The sequence below is a fragment of the Papio anubis genome, chromosome 5 (assembly GCF_008728515.1).
Source record: "Papio anubis isolate 15944 chromosome 5, Panubis1.0, whole genome shotgun sequence".
NCBI lineage: Eukaryota > Metazoa > Chordata > Mammalia > Primates > Cercopithecidae > Papio > Papio anubis.
Window position 1 is genome coordinate 24,957,683 of NC_044980.1, and position 19,440 is coordinate 24,977,122.

Sequence of the window (19,440 nt, forward strand, 5' to 3'; positions counted from 1 at the left end):
CATGTGAGGGAGACCTCACAATTATGGCAGAAAGCAAAAGGCACATCTTACATGGTGGCAGGCAAGAGAGAATGAGAGCCAAACAAAAGGGGCTTTCCCTTATAAAACCACTAGCTCTCATGAGACTTATTCACTACCATGCGAAGAGTATGGGGGAAACCATTCCCGTGTTTCAATTATCTCCCACCGGATCCCTCCCACAGCATGTGGGAATTATGGGAGCAACAATTCAAGATGAGATTTGGGTGGGGACACAGCCAAACCATATCCAGTAACATCTGTGATTAGTTTGTATCACGTGGAGAAATACAATGGGAAAAGAAGTTATGTTCTCCACAACATGTCTATATGTGGGTGTATGTGCCCCTCTTTAATGTATTTTTTGGATATATATAACACATCAATGCATGAATGCATACATATTTCACAAATAAAATATATACCTATATCTTTCAGATGTACTTGTTCATATATATACATACATGCATATATATTCTTTCACACATATATGTCTATATGAGTATTTCATGTACATATATGTGTCTATGTAGAGACATATATGTGTCTACATCTGTGCACATACGTATATATGCATATAACAGACACATATAGGAAGAAGAAATTATAAAATAAAAACAAGAAAGCAAAAACTTCTATTCTTACCAAACTTTAAAAAATAAGCCTTTTCTAAAGATGTTGTAAGAGATCTCTATGAGTGCAACATTTAGAGGGTAAAGATGACATTAAAATGATTACTATAGACTTGCCAGGTGCAGTGGTTCACACCTGTAATCCCAGCACTTTGGGAGGCTGAGGTGGGTGAATCATGAGGTCAGGAGTTCGAGAACAGCCTGGCCAACATGGTGAAACCCAGTTTCTAGTAAAATAACAAAAATTAGCCAGGCCTGGTGGTGCGTGCCTGTAGTCCCACCTACTCGGGAGGCTGAGGTAGCAGAATCGTTTGAACCCAGGAGGTGGAGGTAGAAGTGAGCTGATATCTTGCCACTGCACTCCAGCCTGGCGACAGAGTGAGACTGCATCTCAAAAAAAAAAAAAAATAAAAAAAATATATATATATATATATATATATATATATATATATATTAGATTGAATCACTTGCAGTAGCTGATGTTCAAATACACTTGAAAATTATTCAAGCTAAGGATTCTAGCCATACATTTCTTTCAGAATAATTACAGAGAAATCATATTTTTAACACAAAAAATAGTAATATTATCAAAAGTATTACTTTCATATATTAACCATCAGCTGAACATGCATAATCTACCATGATGTTTCCTTTCAGTTTAACAATGCAATGGACTAATGTCAATCTTCTTCAGCAATCCTTGGCTTGCTAAGTGATTTCTGGGTTGCACACAGCTATCAAAAAGTTGATTGTAATTAAATAACTATAGATTGAAAAATGAGCAATGAGTAGTGACATGCAGTTGTCACTGATGATTGGAAAACTTGGTAAAAGTATCAGTGATTCAGAATCATAATTTTGTGATGGTTTGTTCATATTTCCGATTTAGGTTTCAGAAAATAATTAAAATGCCATGGAACATTTCAATATGACTCTCCGCGAGCTGAAAGATTGTAGGGGGGCATTCATTAGTCATAGGTCAAAGATAAAACACATATCTGAAGTTTTGGAAATTGCCTTGTTATATATTTACACAAGACTTTAGATGAAACAATAGATATTATATGTTAAAACATCTTATTAAATAAAACTTTATTTAACTGTAATAACACAGGAATGCCTTCTAATAACTATTTTCTGAGAAAATTGTGTATCTGCTAGAACCTGGACAAAAAATAACCCAATTGGTGCTGAGAGCATACGTGTGTTTCTTATATAACATCTTCCTTAATTATACTCTTGTCTTTTCAGTCCATCAGATACGATGTGTTGGTGAGCACAAAATTAAAACTAAAAAAAGATGGAAACTCAAACATTTTTTCAAGTCAATTATATTGCTTCAGTTTCATTTTCAGAGCCAATTTTTTGGAAAAAAGCTTCGTTCAAGAGATACTACAAATCGAAGAGTGCATGCAAAAGCTTTAGAAAAAAATAAAATCAATCATTTTAATATGCTCCATAAATTTAGAAAAAAATATTTTAAAGCAGTACACTAAGCTTTTCTTTATGAATCTTCAATTATAAGCAGCACTGCTTCTCTTTATAAAACTTCAAGCATGAGCATCATTACCAACATGGAAATCTTCAAGTCTAGGAGTTAAATAATAAATATGTCATCGTCTTGATTAGTTACAATTAAGAAAGAGGAAGAAAAAAAAGACTTTATGGTTATATCACTATCATCATCAATACTCATTTCATAGGAAAGTGAGTCCCTTTATAAAGTAAACATAATTGTCGTTCACCAGTCTGGTCATTCTTCAGGGTACCCCAAAGATCGTATTTCCTGTTACTTGAAATTAGATAGGGGCATACGGGGTTCTAGCTAATATGTTATGAGGGAAGTGATGTGTGTCATTGTTGTGCTGAAACTCTAACTGATGGTGTGAGAGATTGTCTTTGAAGATAACCAGGCAATAAAACCTCTCTCGTTTATATGCACATACCACTCTTCTCATCCAGAAGTAGATGCTACCTATTTTCCTTCCCCTTGAATTTGGGTGGTCGTATGACTTTTTTCCCAATACAATGTAACAAAAGTGCAGCAAAAGTGAGCCTGTGTCTGTGTGACTCATCTGCAAAAGCCTTAGGTATTTCCATTATTTTATTCTGTTGTAAGCCAGGTATCATCTAAGGACACTCAGGTCAGACTATTTAATGTTGAGCAATCGTGGATGGAGAGAGTTAATTTCAGCCGTCTAGTCATTCCTGCCGAGGCTTCAGACACGTAGGTGAGGCCATCTTAGACCTGCCAACCCATCCATTCACTAACTCAAGGCACTTATGAACTGCAAGCATAAATGGACCATGGCAAGAGCAGCAGAAAACTGTAAAATGTAGAATGTGTTTTGCATCATGATTACCTGGAACATTATTAAAACATACATCACTGGTCTCTACCTCCAGAATTTCAGATTCTTTAGGTCTGAAAAGAAGCCAGAAATTTTTGTTTCTAACATGTTACAACATCAGATGCCACTGATCCGTAGATCACCCTGTAAGAGTCACTAACCCAACTTACATTGTTAACATTTATTATTTCAAATGTGCAGAATAACTATAATAAGAGCAGTTAAAATGACACTTTAAAATGATAATAAACTTTGTTTCTGGTAAATAATGTCAAATTTTTAGATTTCCAGTGACTTTGTCAATAGCACTATAATAAAAATATATTTTGTTAAAATAGTACATGTATGTACTACCCCAGGGGTATATTTTATCACAATTATATTTGTCTTTGTCTAAATGTTAACTTTTAACATGTGGCCTATATTAACTCTCTATTGTTGCATCATAAATTTTCCCTAAATTTAGTGGCTAAAAACAAATTGTAGTTATTATTTGATAGTATCTGTGCATGAGAAATCTGGACACAACCTAGCTAGGTTCTCTGCTTCAGAGTCACTCATAAAGTTGCAAATAAGGTATCTTTCCAGGTTCTGTCATCACGTGAAGGCCTAAGGAAGGATAAACTTTGGATTCATCAACACATGAGTTCTCAGATGGTCATGGAAAAGATTCAGTTCCTTGTGACTGTAGGGCTGAAAGCCTCAGTTTCTTGCTGGCTATCAACTGGAAACTTCCAATAGTTCATTGGTAGGTATAATACAAAAAGAACCAGTGTAAGAATATGAACAAGATGGGCCAGACGTGGTGGCTGACACTTGTAATCCCAGCACTTGGGGAGGCCGAGGTGGGTGGATCACCTGAGGTCAGGAATTCCAGACCAGCCTGACCAACATGGTGAAACCCTGTCTCTACTAAAAATATAAAAATTAGCCGAGCATGGTGGCAGGCACCTATAATCCCAGTTACTCGGGAGGCTGAGGCAAGAATCACTTGAACTTGGGAGGTGGAGGTTGCAGTGAGCAGAGATCACGCCACTGCATTCTAGCCTGGGTGACATAGTGAGACTTTGTCTCAACAACACCAAAAAAAAAAAAAAAAAAAAAGAAAGAAAGAAAGACAAAAAGAATCTGAACAAGACAGAAGTCATAGTCTTTTAAAATCTAGTCTTGAAAATGGCATCCAATCACTTCTCCCATATTCTCATTTTTATGAGCAAGACAGTAGGTCCAGCCAACCCACAAGGAAGGAGTTTCACAAGGGCATGAATGTCAGGTTTTTGAATCATCTCAGAAACTGCCTACCACATGGAGATCCAGAATTTGGCAAAATATTCATATGGTATAAATGTAAAAATAATGGAAAATCATAGAAAACTATGCACTTTTATAAAGAACAATTGTGCTCTTATTTCATTAAGATAAATTTTTATACCATTAGAATAAAGGAAATTCATGTTAAGAAATAAGTTTAACATTTAAAAATATAATTTTCACAGAGTATGTGACTGTTTTGTTAACATATGCCAGTATATCTATATAAGTGCATATCTTTAACGTAACAATTGATATATGAATACATACTTATGTACCTTCTTCTGATAAAGGTTTGCGCTGTTTTTCAAATGATGGTAAGTCTTTGAGTTCACTTCCTGTGAGTACACATATCCATCATTCTTTTATGGATTATTATGTCATTTAATTATCTGAAAGTACTATAATTAAACTCCATTCTTACTGATAGACAATTGTTTCCAGCATTGCCAGTCTATATGGTTTTGTGCCCAAACAAGCATATGTTTCTAAGATGAATGCTTAAAAGTGGAAATTCTGTGAAAAACATGAAGTACATTTTTCATTTGGAGGACATTGCAAAATGTCCAGTAAGGATGATTTGTACAATATATCCTATAATTCAATAATATATAAAAGCAGTATTTCTATATCTTTGTCAATATTGTGAATTTTACAAGTATTTTGTACTTCACAAAACTGATTACCAAAAATTTCCATCTCATTTAAGTTTAGTAAGTGTTTGTTTTATTAGTGTGTTTGGTCAGATTCCAACAGGGTTTAAGCTTGCTGTAACTCTTATTTTGCGAACTATCATATACTTACTTTCCTCTTTTCTTTTTTCTTCAGTCGATTGTTGATCTTTACTACTTGATTCATAAGAATCTTTTAAAACATTTTATCTGAAATAGCTATTGCAATATTTTTCCAGTTTTTTTTAATATTGTTCTGTGCTGTTTCTCAACCCATCTGCCAAACAGACATTTAAAAACTGTATGCAGTTAAATTGTTCAAAATAGCAGTGGTGCACTGAATACTTACTCCAAATTGCAGTTCTGCTATGGGAGTGTGCTAGATAAGGAGATGTACTTCCCACATCTCCTTCAGTGAAAGACTTGGCCATCCATGTAAATGTGGACAGCATGATCAGCAGGCAGCCTCCAGCCGTCTGCCAGCTTCTTCAGGTTCTGGCTCAGTTGCAAAGCGTCATCTTGTCTACAGTCATTCTCTTCCCAGAGTAGCTCACAACCGGTGACTGAATGAGGCAGAAATATAAATGTCTATTTCTCCTGATACAGCATAACTCTGACATGCTCCAGAGCTACCTGCTGTGTAGTCTGAGGATTTGTCAAACTCACCTTCAGTCTGACTTCTTTCTTTGCCCAACCTATATCCTATTCCTTTCATGGGTGTAATACACTCTTGCACTCTAAACTTTATAACAATGTCCACTTCACAAATATCCAACCTGTGATATGTGGCAGTTCTTAATCCTAACAGCTTAGATTGTAGCCTCCAGCTATTTAAGCAGAAAGAAAATTATTGAACACCTGCTGGAGGTTGTAATCTAAGTTATTATGATTAAGAACTGCCACATATCACAGGTTGGGTTCTTGTGAAGTGGATATTGACACAAAGTTTGGAGCGCAAGAGTGTATTAGCCCATTTAAGCCATGTAGTTTGAGATACATTTTTAAGGCAGCCCTAGCAAATGAATACGACTTCCAATTGTCTTGATATGGGCTTTTCTTTTTGTCTTTCTTCCATTGTCGTCTGTCTGTCTCTCTCTCTGTCTCTCTCTCTGTGTCTCTGCCTCTTGCTTTCTCTCTCTATTTGGAATTAAACATATTTACTTTATTCACAGATGCATCCAATTTGTTAATTCTGAATAAAGTTCAGTGATTACCGTATTAAGCAGTTATCATTATTTTATCTATTCCTTTTTGAATTCTAATTAGAAGTGTGCATTCTGCTCCCCCCCTAGCCTTTATTTCATTTAAAAAAATATTTTTCCATTTTTAATTCTCTGTGTGCCACATTCTATGTAATGTCTTTAAATCTGTTTTCCATTTTTTAATGTGCTTTTTTCGCCAAGTTTATTTTTTATTTTAGTACAAATATATTTCATTTCAGACTATAAAGAGTGTCATTTTGTCAATTATTTTAATTGCCTTTTAGTTTTTCTTGTATATTTAATTCTTCCATTTATATTTTGAAACATCTTTAAATAGAAGAACACATTAATCTTTATAATATTTATCTGATATATTCTGTTCACTTCTGTGGAGACAGTAGTTCTAGGATTGTTCAATCTCCCCTTTCATTTGCACCATCTTCTCTACAATCATTATAACATTTTGCTTTTTTGTACTTGCTTTGTGAAAAGTAATGTGCAAAAGACAAAATCAGAATGGAAATGAGGGAAGAATGCTAGTGCAGAGAAGGCAGATCTCAGGAAGAAAGCGGATTCAATAGAAGAAATAAAATTCTTATTAAACTCTGCTGGAGGTTACAACCTAAGCTGTTATGGTTAAGAAGTGCCGCCTATCACAGGTTAGTTTCCTGTGAAGTGCATATTGACACATTTAGAACAATGAATCAAACGAAATGAAATAAAGAGGAATTTTTAGAGCTAGCATGCTGGAAAAGCTATGTTAATCTCTTATTTCCCTATAAGTTTAGAAAAATTAACTTTAAGTATTATGAGTACCAAAAAATGAAATTGTAGCTGAACTATATACAATGAGAATAGGAAGCACAATATTTGTATAAAAGTCAACACAGACATGTGCAGAAAAGGAATGAAAAATATAACCTCACATTTCAAAATGAATAAAATACACGAAGAAAGAACTGATATTTCAGACAGTGATGGAAGCAGCATATGATGTAGTTTCCCTGCTCCCCTCATACACACAAAAAAACTTAATTTTTTCAAACACTTTGATATGACTTTTAATTTGCAGCCATGCCACAGGAATTAACTCAGCAAAATCTAAACTCAGAATATTTAACTCTCTCAAGTAAAGCAGATTACAAGAAGGCTAAAAAAAAAAAAATTGTAAGGAAAGAAAAAGACACACAGAGAGAAAGAAACAAAAATGGGAAAATGTAGACTAAAGATAATCCAGTCATTCATCAACCAAAGAAAATGGCTGGGTGTGTATCAATGTTGATTCAAACACGCTGTTATTAATATTTGTGTAGTGACAATTGGAAATTAGAATGTTTACTGGATATTGGATAATATTAAGCAATTATTTTCAGTATAATAAAAAGACCACATCTCTTTTTGGGTCATATTAAATTTTTTTGGTTTTTTTTGTTTGTTTGTTTTTGTTTTTGAGACGGAGTCTTGCTTTGTCGCCCAGGCTGGAGTGCAGTGGTGCGATCTAGGCTCACTGTAAGCTCCGCCTCCTGGGTTCACGCCATTCTCCTGCCTCAGCACCCCCGAGTAACTGGGACTGCAGGCGCCCGCCACCACGCCCAGCTAGTTTTTCGTATTTTTTTAGTAGAGACGGAGTTTTACCGTGTTAGCCAGGATGGTCTCGACCTCCTGACCTTGTGATCCACCCACCTTGGCCTCCCAAGGTGCTGAGATTACAGACGTGAGCCACAGCGCCTGGCCATGCTAAAATTTTATCTTGCTCCATGCCACTGTAATACTAGAGGGGCAGCTAAAGGAGGATATTGACATAGAAAACTTTTTTTATGTGCTGGTAATTTTTAAAACTGTTTATGGCTATGTTAGAAATATTTTAAAAATGAAACAAATCTTAAAAACAAACAACACAAATAAAGTGAAGAGGAAAAGCCATTTATTGATTTTGAATGAGTACAACATTGATTTCTTCCCATATGCTTAATGATTTTAAAGGATGAAAGTCTGACATTTAAAAGTATATTTTTTTTATATTGATTCTGTTTTGTTTGGTTTTCCCCTTCATTTGTGTTCAAAGATGTGAATTCATCTCCTTCTATTGGGAAAGTAAATGTAAAGAATGCCAGCTATAAAAATTAATTATTCAAATAATTGCTCTGAATATTTTCTATTTTACTTGGTGTCTTTCACTTTAGAAGAAGAGCCTTAGACTCAGGATCTGGAATCATCATCCACTTTCTTAGCACGTGAGTAGTTGAAGTCATTTAACATCTCTGAAACTTTTACCTTATCTGTAAAATAGGGATAAAAATACTTGCTTTCTTCATCTTACAAATATGCTTAATATATATTTTGTACTTTATGAGGGACAATTTAATATCAAGGTATAATTATGTCTAGTATAAAAAAAGTAGACATGTGGTACCAACAGTATAGTTCTTGGAAATAAACGGAACAGTTAGAAACCTGTAAGTAACTAAAATTAGACTGGATGATTGACTGGAAAAAGATATACAGGGAGCAGGAAGCAAGGGAGATGCAAGGGTTCATTTCAAATTGACACGTTTATAACTTTTCAAATAGAACTGATATTGAAGAACATTAAATTTATTTATAGAACTAAAAATAAAAAGTAAAATAAGGTATTAATATAGATAATATGCAAAATATTAAAATTGATTTTAAATTAATCTGATATTTACTTAAATAATATTAATGCAATTTAGGTTCAGAATTAATGTTTAAATTACTATTCAGACTAATATAATTATGGTAATTTTGAACAAATGATGTTAAGTTACAATCTGTCATAATGTTTGCCACAGTACTTCACTATAATTGTATCAGTAAAACAGACCTGTGTTTTCAGTAGGATTATAGTATATATAATGTAGTCATTAGCATTACCAATTATTCAACAGAACAAATATAATATGCAACACATAATCTCTTCAGAATTTCATGACTTTTTACTTTATTATTCAGTTTAGCCTACATATATTTGCTTCAAAGTTTCAATATTTAGAATTAGAGATCATCCATAAATCCAAAATAATTAAATTTAGATATTTAAGCAGCATTTACAATGAAATTATAATGCCATTATAATATTTAAATAAAATAATCAGTTTAAAATATGAAGTTGACAAATCTGAATGTAAGGCATTTTCAGAAAGGGATCTTTTAAAAATAAAGAGTACATGAGGATTAGCACAGGAGACTGTAAAAGTCTCTTAATGCATCACATTTTAAAACCTAATATGAGGAAAGTATTGCCATTTATTCTCTTAAATGTAATAAAAATAAGTACAACTTCCAACTTGTCTGCAGAAAATTTGGAGGTTTTGTAACTTAGATCTGAATGTATAAAATTGCAGAAAATAAATGTTTATCAAAGGTTTCCCAACTAAGATATGTGGTGTTTTTTTTACTTACATACTCACAGACTTCCATAGTCTTTGGTTACCATTATACTTCACCAATGTGGAAATTCCACACTATTTCTTATTCATAGTTACTTAGACAAGATAACTTTTCCTATTTGATAAATAAGTTTCCAATATTAAAAAACTTTTTCTTTTGATTTGACTTTCTTTTCCTACCAATGATAAAATAAAAATTTTAAAAGGCAGATTAAAAATATTTTTCTGTACTATGTCTTAAACAAAAATTCTTCAGTTTGTCATTAAAAGAAAAAAAAAAGATTGTTTGATTTAATCATTGGGCAGGTAATGCTACATTCATGAGTGTCTTTTCCTCTGCTAGAAGGTGTAAGCAACTCTGAAACGTGAGCTCTGAAAGGATGCTAGAAAGCTCTTTTGTCTGAATAAAACATCAGTGAGCACCTTTGTCAGCTCATGCTTAGGAAAACCTTCTTTTCTTTGATTATTTTCCCATAGTCCACAATTCTGCCAGCGAAGTAATCTCCACTCTCTAGTTGCTATGACAGATACAAGCTTTGTTAAGCACATTTGTGCTAGTGTACTGCAGCCTACAATTACAAAGTGGAATTGAAGAATAAGTCAGAGGAAAAATTACAATCAAAACTTATTTTCTAACAGGTAATTAGAGCCAAAACATGACTACATTCCAGATTTCCTAAAATCCAATCCCGAATTAGAATGTTTTTAAATGTCAAAGTTTCACTCAAATGTTTTCCCAGTTACACCATTTCTTGATACACCTTCGCTAATACTCTTTAGTGAGATATGAAGGATTCTTTGAAGATCAGGATTAAAGCATTAAATTAAAGGAGAAAAAAAAAGTTTTGAAGATTTGCACATATCTTTCATCTTATCTACTATCTTTCATTGCTAGGTCTATGCTTCTGAGTATAAGAAAATGTTTTGCTCATTAACAGGAGGTTGTCCTTTAATGAGTATTAATGATTCCACTTTGGAACTAATAGGAAGTCCTGAATATCTAAACTTATTGGCATTAAAAATCAGCAATACTAATACTAACATCAAAGTAATGATATTGTTTAGTATATAATTAAGCAAAATGTAAACAAATTGGCATTCCAGTTATCATTTCATCAAGGTAATTTTTTTAAAGTAAGAAAACAACTTAATTTCATGTGTATTTAACAACTATAGTTGAGGTAAGTTTTACATATAAGTAATTTTTGCAATGATTTGAATATATCTAGATCTAGCTACATTTATATATTTATAGAGAGATATAGATATAAGTGTCATTTTTTCAATTAATGAGGATATTTAAATGGTTAAATGTAGAAACTAATTGCTCAAAATAAAGATGTATGCATTTACTCGTTAATAAATTTTAATTAAACTGAGCATAATCTATTTAGTGCTAGGCATTGCAACATAGCTTAGAGCATAAAAGAACAAATGAATATTAATAGATAGCTTGAGAATAAAATATTCTGTTCCAAAAAAAGAGAGAGAAAAAATATCCCAGCACAATGTTTATAGTTAAAAATCAAAAGAGATATAAAAATTGGTGAATAGACACATACGTAGATAGATTGGTAAATATCTAGAGATGTAAATATAGACATTTATAGAAACACAGATAAATAAAAATGTAAGTATGTAATAGAAAGAGAGTTGTATAAAGATAATCACACACACACAGATTCTTACATCCTATAACAATCCTATTCCATTCTTTTTAAACAGCTTTGTTGAGATATAATTTATATGTTGTACAATTTCTGTATATAAAGTATATATTAATGGTTGACAGTTCATTAATGCATATGTGAAATTATTCCAGTAATCAATTTTAAAACATTTCCATCATTCAAAAACAAACCCAAAACCCTGTAACGTTTAGCTATCATTCCCTTCGAAACACTTCTGCATAGATCTAAGCATTAATCTACTTTTTGTATATATAGATTTCCCAATTCTGAACTTTTATATGAATGGAATCATACAGTATGAAAAACTTTTGTTACTAGCTTATTTCACCTAGTGTAATGATTTCAAGGTTCATCCATGTTATAGCATGTATCAGCACTTCATTCATTTTTTATGATTGAATTATATTCCATTAAATTGATACATCACATTTTGTTTATCTATTTCTCCATTGACAGTCATTTGGCTTCCTTCCACATTAAAACAAAATGGTGGATATATGGTAGGTGTTTTTATCTCCACATTAAAAACTGTTGTGGTTTATAGTAGGTATACATATTTATGGAGTATAGGAGATATTTTGATACAGATATGCAGTACGTCATGAAAAATTGGGTATCCATCTCTTCAAGCATTTATTCTTTGTGTTACAAACAGTCTAATTATGTTCTTAGTTATTTTGAAACATAAAATAAAAATATAGAATGCTTCATGAATTGCCTGTCATCCTTGCACAGAGGCCATACTAATCTTCTGTGTATCATTACAATTTTGTGTCTGTGTGTGTTGCCAAAGTGAGCAATTTCTACATTTTTGCTATTATGGATAATGCTATTTTAAAATTCGCATGCAAGATTCTGTATATGTAGATATGTGCTTTTTCTCAGGTATACATCTAGAAGTAAAATTGATGGGTCATAATGGAACTCTATATTTAATAATATTAAGAACTGTTAAAGCGTTTTCTAAAGCAGTTCTATCATTTTCAAATTCCTTTTAGCAGAATAGAAGGGTTTCATTTCTCCACATTATTGCCAACACTTGTTGTTATCTTACTTTTTGATTCTAGTAATCTGAGTGAGTGTGAATTGGTATCAAACTGTGAGTTTGATTTGCACTTCCCTGATGCATAATGACTTGGAGAATCTTTTTGAGAACTTATGTTGTTGAGAAAAAGGCTCGCTGCCTGATGCACATAGAAGCAAAGACCATGGCACTAGGTTTTGAGAACGTAAAAAGAAAAAGAAAAAAAAAAAAAAAAGCAAAGCAAAACAAAACAAAAACGCTTTGTTGTGTGTCCACCAACGGTGAGATAAAAGGTCAGTTCAAAACTGTCTCCCTACCCCATTCCCCCTGTAAAATTCCCCGATAGGCACAGTTGTCTCTTCATGCCCCTTCACGGGTTGCATTTGCAAATTTGGGCGGGGGGGCGGGGGCGTGATATGACACAGGCAATGGAAATTTAGGCTGTGATGTCAGCAAGTTCATTTGGCACACACCACTGTTGTCCATATTGGTTCTAACTGGTATCAGCCAGTTTTGTTACCTTATAAGCAAAGAGAGTATCAGCAAGCTGTTTCTTTTCATATTTGCTCTTCCTGTAAGCTCAACACTTTCTATTATTCACTGTTTTCTTTAGTTCCTTGGAGCATGGCTACACCTACTGACCATCTGTATATCTCCTTTGAAGAGACGTCTATTCAGATCCTTTGCCTATTTTTTAATTGCGTTGTTTTTATTTTTGAGTTGTATGATTATAGACATATATATTTGTGCATACACATATCATGATTTCCTTTTCAAACATGTGATTTATAATTTTTTTCCCATTCTCTGGACTGACGTTTCACTTTCTTGATGATGTCCTGTTTTTAATTTTGATTAACTCCAGTTTACTGATTTTTGTGTGCGTGAGTGGCTACTGCTTTTGGTGTCATATCTAAGAATCCTTTGCCAATCAAAGGTCCAAAATATGGGCCCTTATGTTTTATTCTACGAATTTTGTAATTTGTGGTTTTACATTTAGGTGTTTAATACATTTTGAGTTAATTTCTTTATATGGTCTAATGCAAGGATTCAACATTTTTTGTTTGTTTCTTTAGGTCTCTTGCAAATCTACACGAACCAACTTGTCAATTTCCACAGAAAAGTTAGCTAAGATTCTCACAGGAATTGCAGTAAATCTGGAGGTCTGTTTGAGTAGCATTGCCATCTTAACAATGTTAGGTCTTCTCATCTACGAATATGGGTATTTTTTCATTTACTTAGATTTTCTTTAGTTTTTTTTGAACAATGCTTTGCAGTTTTTAGAGTAGACACTTTGTTTTTCTGTTAAATTTATTCCTGGGTATATAAATTTTTGATGCTATTATAACTGAAACTTTTAAAAATACATTTAAAACTATTCACTGGAAGACCATAGAAATGTAACTGATTTTTTTGATATTGATACTGTATCCTACAACCATGCTAAACTCATTACTTTTAATTTTTTAGTAATTCCATATGCTTTTATAATATAATCACATGATCTGTTAATATAGTTTCAATTCCTCCTTTCTCATCTACTTTTCTTTTTGTTCTTGACTAACTAGAATCTCTAGTACAATGCTAAATAAAATAGCAAGAATATATATCCTTGTCTTTTTCTTGACTGTAAGTGGGAAGCATCCTATCTTTTTCAAGTAAGTATGATGTTAGTTGTGGAGTTTTCGTAATTCCCTTCATCAGCTTCAGGGAGTGGAGAAGTTCCTTCATATTGTTATTATTATTATTATTATTTTTGAGTCGGAGTCTCGCTCTGTAGCCCAGGCTGGAGTGCAGTGGCGCAATCTCTGCTCACTGCAAGCTCCGCCTACCGGGTTTACGCCATTCTCCTGCCTCAGCCTCCCGAGTAGCTGGGACTACAGGCACCCACCACCACGCCTGGCTAATTCATACTGTTATTTTTTAGTGCTTTTGTTATTGAAAGTTTCTGGCTTTTGTCAAATATTTTTTCTGCATTTATTGTGATTATAGCATGATTTTCATTTATTATTTTAGTAAATTGTATTTCAATAATTAATTTTTAGATGGACAGTCAACCTTCATTTTTAAAGTAAACCCCACTTGGTTGGAGTATATGATTCTTTTTATATATTTCTGGACTCAGTTTGCTAGTGCTTTATGCAGGATTTTTGCATACAGCTTCATAAGGGATATTGGTTTAAAAATTTCATTTTTTGTTGGTGATTTGTTGGTATTGTCGTTTTAAGGTAGTATTGGTTTCACTAAATTAGTTCAGAATTGTTCTATTTTGGGAGGTAAGTGGAAGAGAATAATTTGTAAACAATTTTCATGAACTATCTTTAAATATTTGGAAGACTTGGGTTAGTGAACTATCTAGGAATGGCTTTTTCCTTGTGGATAGGTTTTTGAATATGGATTCAGTCTGTTCATTTCTTATAGATCTTTTTTTTTTTTTTTTTTTACGAGACGGAGTCTCGCTCTGTCGCCCAGGCTGGAGTGCAGTGGCCGGATCTCGCTCACTGCAAGCTCCGCCTCCCGGGTTCACGCCATTCTCCTGCCTCAGCCTCCCGAGCAGCTGGGACTACAGGCGCCCGCCACCTCACCCGGCTAGTTTTTTTTTTTGTATTTTTTAGTAGAGACAGGGTTTCACCGCGTTAGCAAGGATGGTCTCGATCTCCTGACCTCGTGATCCGCCCGTCTCGGCCTCCCAAAGTGCTGGGATTACAGGCTTGAGCCACCGCGCCTGGCCCATTTCTTATAGATCTATTCAAATTGTGTATTTCTTCTTGAGTCAAATTTGATAGTTTGTCTTTTAGGGATTTGTCCATTATATCTAAGTTATCTAGTTTGTTGGCATACAATTGTTCACAATATTTCTTTTTCATTTTTTTTGTTTAATTGGTTATGTCAGTAGTGATGGCTCCTCCTTCATTTATTATTCTAGTTATTTCACTCTTCTCCGTTTCTTTCTTGGTAAATTTAAAGTTTTGTCAGTGTTATTGATCTTTAAAAGAACCATCTTTTGGTTGCATTGATTTTCTATATTTTATTTTTTCATCTACTTTCTATTTTACTATCTAGCAATTATTATTTACTTTACTCTGCTTGTTTTAGGTTTAGTTTGCTTTTTGTTGATGTCGTAGGTTAGAAAATTAAGTTTTTGTTTTGAATTCTTTTTTTTAACTTAATATAGACATTTACAGCTATAATTTTCTCTCTAAACAATGCTTTCACTGCTGTTTGTAAATACTGTGTTTTCATTTTTATCCTTCTTAATGTATTATAATTTCCCTTTTAAATTTTATTAATTTGTTGGCTACTTGAGAGTGTGTTGTTTAATATTTATATATTTGTAAGTATGTACACATTTTCCCTGTTATTTATTTCTAATTTTCTTCCGTTGTGTTGGTGAACATACTTTGTATTATTTCTATTATTTTAAATGTATTCAGTTTTCTTTTATGACATTTAATATGATGTATCCTGGATAATGCTTCAATTGCACTTGAGAATAATCTATATCCTGTGTTGTTGGTGGAATGCGCTATGAATATCTGCTAGGCTGAATAAGTTTGTGTTCCAATTATTCTATTTAATTGTTGAATATCTGACTATATACTATTATTAAGTGTGGAATATTGAAGTCCCCCACTATTATTGTTAAATTATCTAGTTCTCCCTTAATTTCTGTTAGTGTTTAATTTACACATTTTTGTTTTTTTTTTTTTTTGGTGCATATATGTTTTAAACTGTTATACATTTCTGATGGATTGATTCGTTTATTATAAAATGTACTCTTTATTTCTAGTAACTCATTTTTATTTTAATGTCTATTTCATCTGCTATTAGTATAGTCACATCAGCGTTCCTGTGGTTGCTGTTTGCCTGATAAATCTTTTCCATCCTTTTACTTTCATTCTATTTGTGTTTTCTAATCTAAAATATGTACCTTGCATACAATTGTATCATTTTGTAAAATTAGGTCTTAAAATCTTTATTTGATTGAAATGTTTAATCTATCAGTAATAATGTTACTGATATAGTTAGACTTCTGTCTGCTATTTTATATTTTGCATTGTATATCTCATGTCTTTTTCCCTCTATTTCACTTTAATGCTTTATTTTGTATTAAATGACTGTGTTTTAATGTGGTATTTTGATTTTATTAATGCTTTCTGCACCATTTTTTAGTTGTGTGTATGTGTGTGTATGCATTTGTGTGTTCACTCTAACATTTATCATATCCGTTTTAACTTATTAGGATAGTATCATATTTATACCACCCTAATTCACTATTACATATAAACATTACTATCTTATATCACCTTTATCCCCATTAACATGGAATTATTGTTATATGTAATGCCTTAATTAGTGTTAAAAACCCAACAATACATTCTTATTGTTATGACTCTATCATCTGTCATCATTTTTTTAACCCATTACAGCTTTGTGCCCACCAATCACTGCTGTGCTGTTATTGACAAATATATTACACATATATTGCATTTCTATGTGTTATATGTCTATTCTAAACATATATGCATACATTTTACACATATTATTTTATACAATGGCTTTTTAAATCAGTTTATATTGAGAAGAATAAAATATGAATTTATAGTCTCCTTTATAATTATATAATTAACTTTATCAATATTCTTTGTTTGTTTGTATGGTTATAATTACCATTTGCAGAATTTGCTTTCAACCTAAAGAATTTTTAAAATATGTCTTTAAGGCAGAGCAGTAAGAAAGAGTATGTCTCAGTTTCTCTTTATTGAATCATGTGTTTATTTCACCTTCATTTTTGAAAGAGAGCTTTGATGAGTATAGGACACTTGATTGACAGTTTTTGTTGCTGTTGGTTTTCTTTGAGTATTTTGAATATGTTAAAATAGTTTGCCTCCTAGCTTCTGTTAATTTTTCTGAAATGTCAGCTTTTATTCTTATTGGAAGTTTCTTGCAAGTTATATGCCATTTTCTCTTGCTACTTACAACAGTTTTTTTCTTTTCTTTGACTTTCAGCATTTTTATTATGAAGTGTGTGTTTTTGTCTCTATGTTTGCAGTTCAAATCTACTGTTATGCCCTTTTACTAAATGTTACACATTTTGGTTATTGTATTTTTTAACTACATAATTTCCATTTACTCTTTTTAAAATAAATTCTATTTTTATTAATGTTTTCTATTTGATGTAACATTGTCATGATATATTTCTTGACTTCCTTAACTGTGCTTCACTTTAGGTTAATGAGCATATTTATTTACAATGACTACTTTGAAATCTTTTTCTGTTTAATCTGAAATTTAGCTGCTTTCACAAGCAGTTTCTATTGTCTTTTTTTCTGCTGTAGGATAATACTTTATTTTTAAATACCTCATAAGTTTTTTTTTGAAATTAGATATTTTAGGCAATATATTACAGCATCTTTGCACACTGTCCTGTGAGGCTTGTGATGGTTGTTTGCTTGTTTATATCTTTAATGACTAGGTGGATTATTTTTGACTGCTCTCCATGTGAAGTGTCAGTCTGTTTCTCATGAAGGCCCATCTTTGGGTATACCATACTACACCTACGATGCAGTGATCATGTAAGACTCTCTTCCACTTTTTCCCTGACCATACACAGCTGTCATGTTCCATTAATTACAGGCTGCTTTTGACAGTTATTGTTTTCAATAATGCCCTGAGGCATAAATACCTCTACAAACTAATTCAATCAAATTGTAGATTTCTGGATAAAATACTTAACAGTTTCTGTAGTCACTATTTGAAATTTTCTGACCCCTGAAGTGTTTTCTCAGCTTATTCCCCAGTTCTCCCTGCTAAGTAACAGGAATACAGGCTGGATCTTATTTCCATTAGAACCACGAATTTTCTTCACATTAGTTTTCATCACAACCTCCACTGAAGTTTAGAGTATGTTTAGGTTTACAATTTTCCATGCTCTGCTGCAAATGAAGGTCCTTTGGAAAGATATTAAATCATCTGTTTCATTAGGTGACTCTTCCCTCAGGCAAAATTTCTGATCTATGACTCTGGAGTTTGGGTTGGAGACAATATTAAGGTTTTCTCTAAGTGACAGCTCCACTGTAGGTACTGAGTGCTGTGGAAGGGGAGGAGAGTTAGCGGCCTGCTTGCTTCTCCTGGTATACAGTCATCATCTCACAAGTCAAGGAAGGGCTATTAGTGCCCCAGTATTCTCAGAACATCACATCCAACATACTGCCTCTTTCCCACAAGTAGGGGGTGTATGGAAAAAGGAAACCCCAATCTCAACTCCATTTACTGAGAGTTAGCCTTAGCATAGGTAGCTGGGAACAGGATGAGAAATGTTAAAGTTTTACTGGTTCTCAGAAGAACAACTTCCATCCGGGAGCTGGGTGAAGAGAAAGCCCTACGTTCTTAGCTGCAGCAATCTGGAGTGGAGTCTCTGCCTGGCTGAGTTCAGAGGGAAAAAGGAAGAAGCAATCTTGGTTCTAATACCACAAAATCTCACCTCTCTTTACCATTTTTTGTAGGTTTTCTTTAATAGGTGCATCTTCATATGTAATTTTATCTTAAGACCATTTCAAATGATTCCAATGACTGGGGTTTATTGGTAATTTTCACCAGTTTCACTGAGGAGGCAGGTCAGAGGAGCTCCTCACACTGTCCTGCAGAAGTCAGTCTTGATTGCTTCTAAAACGTGACAGTGTTGAAAAACTGCACGCAGAGCTTTAAATATTACTAATGCTTGGCTTATAGACCTAACTATTCTTATTTAATTTATATAGGATGTGAACTGCACATTGGAAATATCAAAAACTTTGTGTCATTGTATTTGTGTAACCAAAGTTAACGTATGCTGGCCTAGTTTTATAAGAAATATTATCTGTTTTTGTATTACAACTTTACTTTCTAGAAATTCTTTTTATTTTATTATTATTATTATTATGTTTTTGTGTGTGGTTTTTTTTTTTTTTTTTTTTATTCTTTTTTTTTTTTTGTATTTTTTTTTTTTTTTTTTTGTTTTGTTTTTTTTTTGTGTTTTTTGTTTTTTTTTTTTTTTTTTTGTTTTTTTTTTTTTTTTTTTTTGAGGCAGAGTTTTGCTCTTGTTGCTCAGGCTGGAGTGCAATGGCGTGATCTTGGCTCACTGCAACCTC

At 32.9% G+C, this 19,440-nt stretch overlaps 1 pseudogene; it reads right to left on the reverse strand.

Moving 5' to 3' along the window:
* Positions 1-11,977: 11,977 nt before the first annotated feature.
* LOC116275094 lies at positions 11,978-12,078 on the reverse strand (annotated as a pseudogene).
* Positions 12,079-19,440: the final 7,362 nt, after the last annotated feature.